This window comes from Neomonachus schauinslandi, chromosome 11 (genome assembly GCF_002201575.2).
Source record: "Neomonachus schauinslandi chromosome 11, ASM220157v2, whole genome shotgun sequence".
Taxonomy (NCBI): domain Eukaryota; kingdom Metazoa; phylum Chordata; class Mammalia; order Carnivora; family Phocidae; genus Neomonachus; species Neomonachus schauinslandi.
In genome coordinates this window covers 99,972,400-99,984,940 of record NC_058413.1, presented here as the reverse complement: position 1 = coordinate 99,984,940, position 12,541 = coordinate 99,972,400, and positions in this window count along the sequence as shown.

Below are 12,541 nucleotides of genomic sequence, written 5' to 3'. Positions count from 1 at the left end.
TTATGGCACAGCCCCCCCCCCCCCTGCCCCCAAATAGAGCACTTTCATCTGCATTAAAAACCTGTTCAGGCAGAAATCATTTCTCAGTGATTTTCTTAATAGTGTCTGGAAACCCATCTGTTGCCTCTTGGTCAGGTGAAGCTGCTTCTCCTGTTAGCTTGACATTTTTAAAGTCAAACTTCTCTCTCAAATTATCAGACTATCCTTTGCTGGCATTAAATTCCCCAGCTTTAGATCCTTCACCTGCCTTTTGCTTTGTCATATAATGACTTCATTTTTTTCTTGAATCATTAAGGGTCTATAGCTATGCCTTTCTTACAGCAATCCTTGCACCCCCATAAAAGCTGTATTTTCATTATGAGATAGAAAGGCATTTTGCAAAATGTGCAGTTTTCGCTCCTGCTGGCATAGCTGCAGCGACAACTTTGCAAATTTCCTTTTATTTTTTTTTTACAGTGGTCTTTATACTGGCTTCACTTTTTTTTTTTTAAAGATTTTATTTATTTGACAGAGACACAGCGAGAGAGGGAACACAAGCAAGCAGGGGGAGTGGGAGAGGGAGAAGCAGGCTTCCTGCTGAGCAGAGAGCCTGATGCGGGGCTCGATCCCAGGACCCTGGGACCATGACCTGAGCCGAAGGCAGACGCTTAATGACTGAGCCACCCAGGCGCCCCTGGCTACACTTATCTTGAAATGATGGGCAAACCACAGCTGCAGACTATGGTACATACCAAACAAGTCAACTTTTCCTTATAATGTCAGGCTATTCTCTACTTTTGGGGGGCACTCCCAGAATCACTAGTGTCACTTTGTATGAGTCCCATGGTGTTATTCAAGGTTTATGGTATTGCACAAGACACAATAAAAAATGTGAGAACCTCAAGAGATTACTTTTTACTATGATACATAACTTATTGGAGAGAGAAACTGTTCATGCAGGGATGATTACCAACCTAGGGCATTTTACATGAATACTCACAACACTTGAGCTTACCGCAATAGCAACAGGAGGTAGCTACCAAAATTAGGATAGTAGTGCAGTATGTACTACAGTGAATTTTATACAGTTACGATTTAATGCTGCGTCTTTGTTTACACTTCTTTTGACTATGAGGGATGCCATGTATGTAGGGTCTGTGTTTATGTGTATAAATTTTGATAAATTTTAACTTTTAATAATTTGTGTAGATTTTATGGTAACAAATGACAAAATAGACTAGTATCTACATATGTTTTATGAATCCATGACACTTTTTCTTAATTTTTTTTTTCTGTATTTCTGGGCTATGTGGTTTGTGAGTTTTTTCAAATTGTCACAAACCTCCAAATAATTTTCCATATATTTATTGAAAAAAAATCCACACATCAGTGGACCTGTGCCCTTCAGACCTGTGTTGTCCAAGGGTCAACTGAGGATATATTGGGAGAATATAGTGAAGGCAAATGGGGTGCAAGTGTGATATAAGAGAACTGAAGCTTTTACTACCAACCCTGGAAATTGATAATGGAATGGAATGAAATGGAAAATGGAAACACCAAGAAATAGTAATGTTTTAATACTGCTGGTGACCAATGCAGGGTCCTTTCTCCTCTCTCCCTTATTTATAGAACATGGTGGCAGCATGCTTAGCAAAATGTTATATTTCCCTGCCTTTCTTGTCAGTAAAGGTGGTCATTTTACATCATCCTGGCCAGTGATGTATGACCAGAAATCACTGAGTGGCAGATGCAACTGGAATGTGGCTTTACCTTTTGCCCTCTGCCTTTTCCTCTTCTTGCCTAGAACACAGTTGAGCTGATGAATGTGGAGCATCGTTCTTGAGATACTGAGGTGACAAGCATGAGAAAGCCACATGCTGAGGAAGCAGAACAGAGGGGCTTCAGATGGGTCCTTGGAGGCAAATTAGGTGCTGTGTCAGCCCTGCATTGCCTCCAGGCTTCTTTTACCCCAGGAAATGAAATCCCTCATTTGTTCAGAAAATTGAGATTTGTGTAGCTGACCAAGCTACATAAACACAACATTTAGAAAGTATGGTGGTAAATAGTGTTTAAAGCAATTAAAATATTTCAAAGCAGTTGCATCTGGGGAAGGGAGAGTGTGGTAGAAATTGGTATGGTTGATGCTATAGTTAGCTCAATTTGATTTTTTGGACAATGTGTATGTATTAATAAAATACATATTAATAAAAAAAAGTGCTTCTCTGCATGGAACACTTTGATATCTTTCCATTTTACTTGATATAAAATCCAAACTCCTACAAAAGATTCTTCATGATATGGCTGGTCCTGGCCACCTTTGTGCCTTACCTTCCATCACTTTACTCCTTGGCTACTAACCCCCAGCCACATTGTCTTTTTTTAAATTTTGTGAATACCCTTTCGGTAAATTTGCATGTGAAGTTTCCTCTGGCTCAGTTACAGGCCCAGCAGGAAACAGATGACACACTCAAACTTGGTAACCCAGGTGGATTAATAAAGGGTGGGATTTAAGGAAACCAACAATGATGGTGCAGTACTCTGGGGCTCACAACAGCAGGGAGTCATTCATCTCTAGTCCTGAAGGACCAAAAAAGAAGCTGTGTGAAGAAGGTCAGCTGATAGAACTGTGTGGCCTTTAGTAAAACAAAGCTAATAACCAATAGGTATTTTGACATTGAGAATGCAGGGCTCACTGTTAATTAAAATGACTGGGGTAGTTGATAAAGGAAAATAAGCTACCAATTAATTGCACATTAGGTTTGAAGGCTTGCTTACCTTAAAAGGCTCTACTCTTTTTGGCTAAGTCATTGGTGGTCATGTGGGTCAGGCTCTCATAGGGCATGTGATGAGGCCTCATGCTGCTTGGTCTCCAGCATGCAGGTACTGACACAGCTGAACAGTTTTGTTTAGGGTCAGAGAGGACCCTAGAGGTGACATTGGCAAATTGGCCTGTGAAGATCACTCTGTCATAGCCTTGATTCCTTGCCCTCCAGAGAGTCCACACCCCTTTGCTGGGGTAGATGAGGAGGAAAGAGAGACCTGGCCCTCCCAGAACAAAGTGAAGCTGACAAGGTAGGTCCCATTTTTGGTCTCACCTTTCCTGAAGTGCCTGCCTTCTGGGCTGTGGAAGACATCTTGGCCCCTGGGAAATTCCGGCCATATTCTTTCCCTGCATCCCAAGGGGTCCCTCACCTCCAGCAGTATGTTTCACTGATTTCTCCCTGCAGTATGTGTCTCAAGGGTGGAGGATGGTAGGTCTGCTGTATGTGGCACTGGTGGTGGTGTCATATGGGTGAAAGGTCTGGGTGGGATCAATTAGTCTGGTTTCTCCATGATTCCATTTATTCTTAGCTCAGTCTCTGCTGATGAAACTGGCTGGATCCAGGGGCACTTCATGGTGTAAGAACATAATGAAGGTACTCCTGTGATCCAGAAAGGTAGGCATCTCTTATCCACACCAAAACTGAAATGGTAAAGAATGTGACATATTGGGCACCTGGGTGGCTCAGATGGTTAAGCATCTGCCTTCGGCTCGGGTCATGATCCCAGGGTCCTGGGATCGAGTCCCGCATCAGGCTCCCTGCTAGGCGGGGATCCTGCTTCTCCCTCTGCCTCTGCCTCTCTCTCTCTCTGACTTTCATGAATAAATAAATAAAATATTAAAAAAAAAAAGAATGTGACATATTGTATGTACATGGCTGAGCCTGTCTCTGTTAACCTTCATGATGGAGTTGTATCTTTATTCATATATTACTACCAAATGTCCAGTCCAGGAATTGCCATAATTAAAGTGCTAAGGGTTTAGGTAAAACATAGGCATCAATTATTCCATTTTTACTTAAACCACTATTCTATAGGATGCTAAAACTCAGTAAAAAATATTCAACTTAAAAATATATGCTAAGAAATTTTGTTTTGATTAAGAAATGGTTATAACTGTAAATTGAAAGAAGTAAATATTAAGAAATATTTCACTATTTTTAAGTCCTAATAGAATAAAAGGAAATATCATAGTAAAAAACTAAACATTTTTTTTAAAAAACTAAACATTTTTAACAGTGAAATATGAAGTTATCCTTTTGTAAAAATTTACTAATTTTTGAATAGGTACCACATAAACATGGTTCAAATTTCAAAAGTTACAAAAGGGAATGCAGTGTGAAAGAAACTTCTCTCCTTTTTCCTTTTTCAGGTTTTTATTTAAATTCCAGTTAGTTAACAGTGTAATATTAGTTTCAGGTGTAGAATTCAGTGATTCATCACTTCATACATCACCCAGTGCTCATCACAACAAGTGCACTCCTTCATCCCTATCACCCATTTAACCCATCACCCCTCCCATCTCCCTCCAGCAACCCTCAGTTTGCTCTCTCTAGTTAAGAGTGCGTTTTCCAGTTTGCCTCTTTCACCCCTCCCCAAGTTCATCTGTTTTGTTTCTTAAATTTTGCACGTGAGTGAAATCATACGGTATATGTCTTTTTCTGACTTATTTAGCTTAGCATTATACTCTCTAGCTACATCCATGACATTGCAAATGGCAAGATTTCATTCCTTTTTATGACTAATATTCCATTTATATATATAACACATCTTCTTTATCCATTTATCAGTAGATGGACATTTGGGCTCTTTCCATAATTTGGCTATTGTGGATAATGCTGCTGTAAACATTGGGGTATCCTTTGAATCAGTATTTTTTTTACCCTTTGGGTAAATATCTTGTAGTGCAATTGCTGGATCATAGGTTAGTTCTATTTTTAACTTTTTGAGGAACCTCCATACTGTTTTCCAGAGCAGCTGCGCCAGTTTGCATTCTCACCAACAGTGAACAAGGGCTCCCCTTTCTCTGCATCCTCACCAACACATGCTGTTTCTTGTGTTGTTGATTTTAGCCATTCTGACTGGTGTGAGGTATATCTGATTGTGGTTTTGACTTGCATTTCCCTGATGGTGAATGATGTTGAGCATCTTTTCATGTGTCTGTTGGCCTTCTGTATATCTTCTTTGGAAAAATGTCTATTCATATCTTCTTATTTTTTAACAGAATTATTGGTTTTTTTGGGGGGGGTGTTTTATAAGTTCTTTATCGATTTTGGATACTAACCCTTTATCAGGTATGTCATTTGCAAATATCTTCTCCCATTCCATAGGTTGCCTTTTAGTTTTGTTGATTGTTCCTTTGCTGTGTAGAAGCTTTTTATCTTGATGAAATCCCAAGAGTTTGTTTTTGCTCTTATTTCTTTTGCTTCAGGGGACATATCTAGTAAGAAGTTGCTATGACCAATGTCAAAGAGGTTACTGACTGTGTTCTCTAGGATTTTGATGGTTTCCTCTCTCACACTTAGGTCTTTCATCCATTTTGAGTCTATTTTTGTGTATGGTGTAAGAAAGTGGCCCAGCTTCATTCTTTTGCATGTTGTTGTCTAGTTTCCCCAACACCATTTGTTGAAGAGACTGTCCTTTTCCCATTGGATATTCTTTCCTGCTTTGTAGAAGATTAATTGACCATATAGTTATGGGTTCATTTCTGGGCTTTCTATTCTGTTCCATTGATCTATGTGTCTATTTTTGTGCCAGTACCATACTGTTTTGATTGCTACAGCTTTTTTTCTTTTCTTTCTTTCTTTCTTTTTTTTTTTAAACTAAGTTTAATTTGTAATATAACTTGAAGTCCAGAATTGTGATGCCTCCAGCTTTGCTTTTCTTCTTCAAGATTGCTTTGGCTATTTGGGGTCTTTTGTGGTTCCATACACATTTTAGAATTGTTTGTTCTAGCTCTGTGAAAAATGCTGTTGATATTTTGATAGGGATTGCATTAAATATGTAGATTGCTTTGAGTAGTATAGAGATTTTAATGGTATTTGTTTTTCTGATCCATGAGCATGGAATGTCTTTCCATTTCTTTGTGTCATCTTCAATTTCTTTCATCACTATTTTCATAGTACAGGTCTTTCACCTCTTTGGTTATTTTTAATTTGTGTGTGTGTGTGTGTGTGTGTATTTTTGTGTTTGTTTTGTTTTTTAAAGATATTAATTCCAGTATAGTTAACATACAGTGTTATATTTCAGTTGTACAATATAGTGATTCAGTGATTCTATACATTACTCAGTGCTCAGCATGATAAGTATACTCTTAATCCCCTTCACCAATTTCACCCATTCCCTTACCCACCTCCCCTCTGATAACCATCAGTTTGTTCTGTATAGTTAAGAGTCTGTTTTTTGGTTTGTCTCTTTTTTCCTTTGTTCTTTTGTTTCTTAAATTCCACATAAGAATGAGACCATATGGTATTTGTCTTTTTCGGACTGACTTATTTCACTTAGCATTATACCCTCTGGATCCATCCATGTTGTTATAAATGGCAAGATTTCATTTTTTATTATGGCTGAGTAATATTCTACTATATGTGTATGTACATATGTATATGTAGGTGTATACACACCCCCACATCTTTATCCATTCATCTATCAATGGACACTTGGGTTGTTTCCACAACTCGGCAATTGTAAATAATGCTGCAATAAACATAGAGGTGCATATATCTTTTTGAATTAGTATTTTTGTGTTCTTTGCATAAATACCCAGTAGTAGAGCTACTGGATTATATGATAATTCTATTTTTAACTTTTTGATATACCTCCATACTGTTTTCCACAGTGGCTGTACCAATTTGCATTCCCACCAACAGTGCATGAAGGTTCTTTATTCTCTACATCCTTTCCAACCTTTGTTAATTCTTATCTTTTTGATTTTAGCCATTCTGGCAGGTGTAAAGTGTTATCTCACTGTGGTTTTGATTTGCATTTTCCTGATGATTATTGATGTTGAGCATCTATTTTTATGTCTGTTGGCTATCTGTATGTCTTCTTTGGAGAAATGTCTGTTTCATGTCTCCTGCCCATTTTTAATTGGGTTACTTGGAGTGTTTTTTGGGGTATTGAGTTGTGTATAAACTCTTTATGTATTTTAGATATTAATCTCTTATCAGGTATGTCATTTGCAAATATATTCTCCCATTCAGTAGGTTGCCTTTTTGTTATGTCAGTAGTCTCCTTTGCTGTGCAAAGCTTTTTATTTTGGTGAAGTCCCAATAGCTTATTTTTGCTTTTGCTTCCCTTGCCTGAGGAGACATATCTAGAAAAATATTGGTAAGGCTGATATCAAAGAGATTATTGCCTGTGTTTTCTTCTAGGATTTTTATGCTTTCATGTCTCACTTTCAGGTCTTTAATCGATTTTGAGGTTTTTTTGTTTGTTTGTTTTGTTTGTTTGTTTTTTGTTTGTTTTGTTTTGTTTTGTTTTTGAGTAAGGTATATGAAAGTGGTCCGGTTTTCCTACACCATTTATTGGAGAGACTGTCTCTTCCCTTTTGTATATTCTTGGCTTCTTTGTTGTAGATTACTTGACCATATAAGCATGGGTTTATTTCTAGGCTTTCTATCCTGTTCTATTGATCTTTGTGTCTATTTTTGTGCCAGTGCCATATTCATTTGCCTTATTATAGCTTTGTAGTAAATCTTTAAATCTGGGACTGTGATACTTCCAGCTTCATTCTTCTTTCTAAAGATTGCTTTGGCTATTCAGGTTTCTTTGTGATTCCACACCAATTTTAGGATTATTTCTTCTTGTTCTGTGAAAACTACTATTGGTATTTTGATAGGGATTGCATTGAATTTATAGATTGCTTTGGGTAGTGTGGACATTTTAAATTAACAATATTCTTCCAATTCATGAGCATAGTATGTCTTTGTTTGTGTCCTCTTCAGTTTCTTTCATCAGTGTTTTATAGTTTTCAGAGTACAGGTCTTTCACCTCTTTGGTTAAGTTTATGTCTAGTTATTTTATTTTATTTTTTTTTAAAAGATTTTATTTATTTGACAGAGACACAGTGAGAGAGGGAACACAAGCAGGAGGAGTGGGAGAGGGAGAAGCAGGCTTCCCGCGGAGCAGGGAGCCCGATGCGGGGCTCGATCCCAGGACCCTGGGACCACGACCTGAGCTGAAGGCAGACGCTAAATGACTGAGCCACCCAGGCACCCCTATTTTATTCTTTTTGATGCAATTATAAATGGAGTTGTTTTTTAAATTTCTCTTTCTGCTACTTTGGTATTAGTGTACAGAAGTTTTATATCCTGCAACTTTACTCAATTCACTTATTAGATCTAATAGTTTTTTGATGGAGTCTTTAGGGTTCTGTCTATACAGTATCATGTCCTTTACAAATAATGACATTTAAACTTCTTCCTTTCCAATTTGGATGCCTTTTATTTCTTTTTTTTTTGCCTTAATGCAGATGCTAGGCCTTCCAGTACTATGTTGAATAAAAGTGGTGAGAGTGGACATCCTCGTATTCTTCCTGATATTAGGGGAAATGCTCTTAGTTTATCACCATTGAGTATGATGTTAGCTATGGGTTTGGCCTTTATTATGTCCCCTCTATGCCCACTTCATTGAGAGTTTTTATTCATGACTGGATGTTGAATTTTGTCAAATGCTTTTTCTGCATCTATTGAGAGGATTGTATGGTTTTTATACTTCATTTTGTTAATGTAGTTTATCCCATGGATTGATTTGTGAATATCGAACCATCCTTGCATTAAGAATCCTCTTTCATTCCTGTCTCCCACCAAGGAGTTTCCCTTTCCAAGTTAATCACTCGTCTCTTTTATAAATATCTTTCTAGAGCCTGCATGTGTACAAGATGCATACACACATTACATATTCATTTTTTATGTGAGTTATTGCATATTACATGCATTATTCTGTGCTTTGTTTATGCAAGGATGCATTTTGAATATCTTTTCATGTCAGTACATATTGAGCTGCTTCTGTTATCCATTAAGATGGACACACAGTATTCCATTGTATGGCTGTATGTTCTTTAACCTGTCCCCTATTAGTGGACATATAGTTTCCCAATCTTCTACTGATATAGTGTTGAAATGAATAATCTCATACTTATATTCTGGAAATGGAATTACTGGGTTGAAATTTATTTTTTTTTAAGATTTTATTTATTAGAGAGATAGCGAGAGAGAGCAGAGCAGGAGGGAGGGAGGGGCAGAGAGAGAAGCAGGCTCCCCGCTGAGCAGGGAGCCTGATGTGGGGCTCCATCCCAGGACGCTGGGATCATGAACTGAGCTGAAGGCAGACACTTAACCGACTGAGCCACCCAGGAGCCCCTGGGTTGAAATTTAAAAGCATTCGTGTGTGTATGTTCTAAAAAATGGAAAGGTTTGTGTTTTTATTCTAGTCATTGTCTTTTTATAACATGAATTTATAAATACAATAAATTTATATAAGATATTTCATCTATCTTTCATTGGCAATGTGTTGACTTCTTACCATAAGTAGGTAAATGATTTATTTACACTTCCTTGCTGCAGTTTCTTTCTCTCTAGTACTATATTTTTGCTCATTAAATTATTTGCCTTTGTGTTTACCCTTATTTACTTAAAAATGTATGTTTTTCAAAAATAATATATACTGTAGTTAATTATATGACTATACATAGTATATAGTCTATGTAGTGTGTGTATATATATATATATTATGTAGCACATAGACTATAGTGTATAGTCTAATATGTTGTATACATACTATATGATATATAGTATATACTAGATATTATAGTATATAGTATGTACTATATTTATTATATATAACATAAATACTATATCTAATAAATATAGCTTATACAATAGTATAAGTTACAATATTTTGGTGAAGTCCCAATAAGTATATGTTAGTTACATATATAACTTAATTATTAAAACATACATTTTATGTAGGTATAAAATGTTTAATATATGTGCATATATGAATATTTTAATATATGTGTATAATATCATTTATGATATTGCTGTGTTATTTCAGTTTAAAATATTTACATTTTGTTTTCCAACCATAATCTCCACAGTTTTGTTTTGTTTTTGGCTAGTAGTATAGTTATGTGGATTTGATAATTATTATCATTTTGTTTGTAAGAGTTCTTATAATTTATCTCTTGTTTATCTGAAGTTGGTCTTCTACAGTTTTAAAAGAAGGGCTCATAGAGGCTATATCCCGTGCGTTTGTTATAATAATTGGATTTTTAGGGTGCCTGGGTGGCTCAGTTGGTTGGTTAAGTGACTGCCTTCGGCTCAGGTCATGATCCCGGACTCCAGGGATCGAGTCCCACATCGGGCTCCCTGCTCAGTGGGGAGTCTGCTTCTCCCTCTGACCCTACCCCCTCTTGTGCTCTCTCTCTCACTTTCTCTAAAATTAAAAAAAATTGGATTTTTAAAAACAGTGGAATCTATAAATAATCTGAGATTTATTTGATATGTGGTATAAGGTGAGAATAAATTAACTTGTAACCTCCAGGAATGTGTAATATCTAGTGAAACAATTTTGATTTTACTCCTTTAACCTTTAGGAAGATGAAACTGAGACTTAAGAATTAACAAATTAATAATATATGCTTTCCTTTGAGGAAACAGACTTCAAACGGAAAAAAAAAAAAACATGTGTCCCATGAATTTGAGGGTTAAGGGGAAAAAACAATTCAAGTAATTAACCACAGAACCTATGTTGGGAAGAAAAGGAAATGGGCTAGCAGGGGTCTTATAAGTTGAAAGGCAATGGGAGAATCCAGGAAACAATGATGGGAACATAAAAGGTATTCAGTACATTTTTGTTTAGTGAATTAGTGAGTCAATTCAAGGTTTCTGGGAAGTGTAATGAGAGTGAGAAAATAAGAAATATAGAAGAGTAAGAATCTGTGGTTTGAAAGTGTGAAGTATGAGGTGTCATTTGGGAGATGACAAGGTTCAAGGTGTGGCCATTAAAGTGGGTTGTCAAAAATATGTGAAGTGTAAAGGTCACTGGTATTTAGAGAGACAAATCACCAGAAGGCTCAAGGTTTGAACTGGTTTGGATGTGAGATCTCAGGTCTTTCAGGGCAGTGGAAGGATTTTTGGGAGAAAATACAGACAGCCAGCTGCCTACTTATTCAGTAAATATGGGGAAACAGTCAACTCTGAGGTAGGTCCTATCTTATATTCATTTTATGTATTAGAAATGAAGCAGGAAGATGTTAGGTAATTTGCCTATGGCCATAAAATTAGTAACTACCAAAATGATGATTCAAATATAGGCAATCTGGCTCTCAAGCCTGTGATCTAACCATTGTACAGCCCCTCGTGTGTGTGTGTGTGTGTGTGTGTGGGTGGTGGTGCAGGTGTTACTACTTAATGTGAATACAACCCTAGAGGTTGGTGCAGAAACTGAGCAGCATGAAACTCCTAGATTTTGTCACATCCACCAGAACTGTCCTATGGGGCAGCTAGGAGAGCTCTTGAGCTCTATTTTGTATCTATAGTTTAGAAAGAGACTTTTTCATTCCATAGTTACCCTCTCACAGCTGGGCCACAAAGGGGAGAGACTCACATTTACAGAAACTCTTAGGCATTTCAGAAACCATGGTATCTCTTTAAAATGTATTGAACAATATATCCTTTTGTTTAACAAACATTCTAAAATCTGTCTTGTACTAGGTATATAGTACAGGGGATTCAAGGCAAGTTCCATACTCAAGAGTAATTTAGAGGCGCCTGGGTGGCTCAGTCCCTTAAGCGTCTACCTTCAGCTGGGGTTGTGATCCTAGGGTCCTGGGATTGAGCCTGGCATCAGGCTCCCTGCTCAGCAGGAAGCATGCTCCTCTCTCTCCCTCTGCTGCTCCCCCTGCTTGTGAGCTCTCTCTCTCTGTCAAATAAATAAATAAAATCTTAAAAAAGTAATTTAAAATTTAGTTGGGGACCCAAGTTAAGGCAGAGTTGGTTTAACTCTATCTACCTCCTTTACTTTGGTCTTCCAGGCTATCAAATCATGGTAAACTGAGGGAATATTAAGTATTTCCTAATTTAAAAAGCCCACAGTACATCATGAGGCCATTTAATGCTATGTTCTTGGTCTGACCCAGGATAGATTGAATCCTGAGAGAGGTTATATTGAATAAGTGGAGAAATGAAACCTTTTTTTTTTTTTTCCAGTCTTTATGGAATCCTTTCAATTGTAAAAATGATCTATACATTTAGCCCTAACATAAGTACCAGTGATGTTTTATGAATCATCTTATTTGAAAACAAGAAAGCAAATGAGAGGGACTGCATACTAAGTCACATGAAAGCTGAGCCCTTTTATTCATGCTGTTCCTTCTGGAATGCTTTCCCTCTAGGTTGCTCTCCTTACAGCTCCTCTTTTGCATCCCTGAATCCTACTCTTCATTCTAGACAGTCCCTTATGTGAGGACTGGGACCAGAGTTGTTTAATGCTTTATCCCCAGCTAAGGTCTGCCATAAAATAGTTGAGTAAAAAAAATGTGTGCATTGAATGAATGATACTCAGAATGGAGCCTTGTTCTTCCTACAATGGCTTCAATATCTTTGTTGGGATCTTTTAGGTTCTCAGTATGTATCATTAGCATAATCAAAAAGGAGGGAAATAAAAAACAAGGTGATTTGTGACTGCATGTGAAATTTTTTTAAGACCCAGACTTCCTCATGCTTAGATTATTTATCCA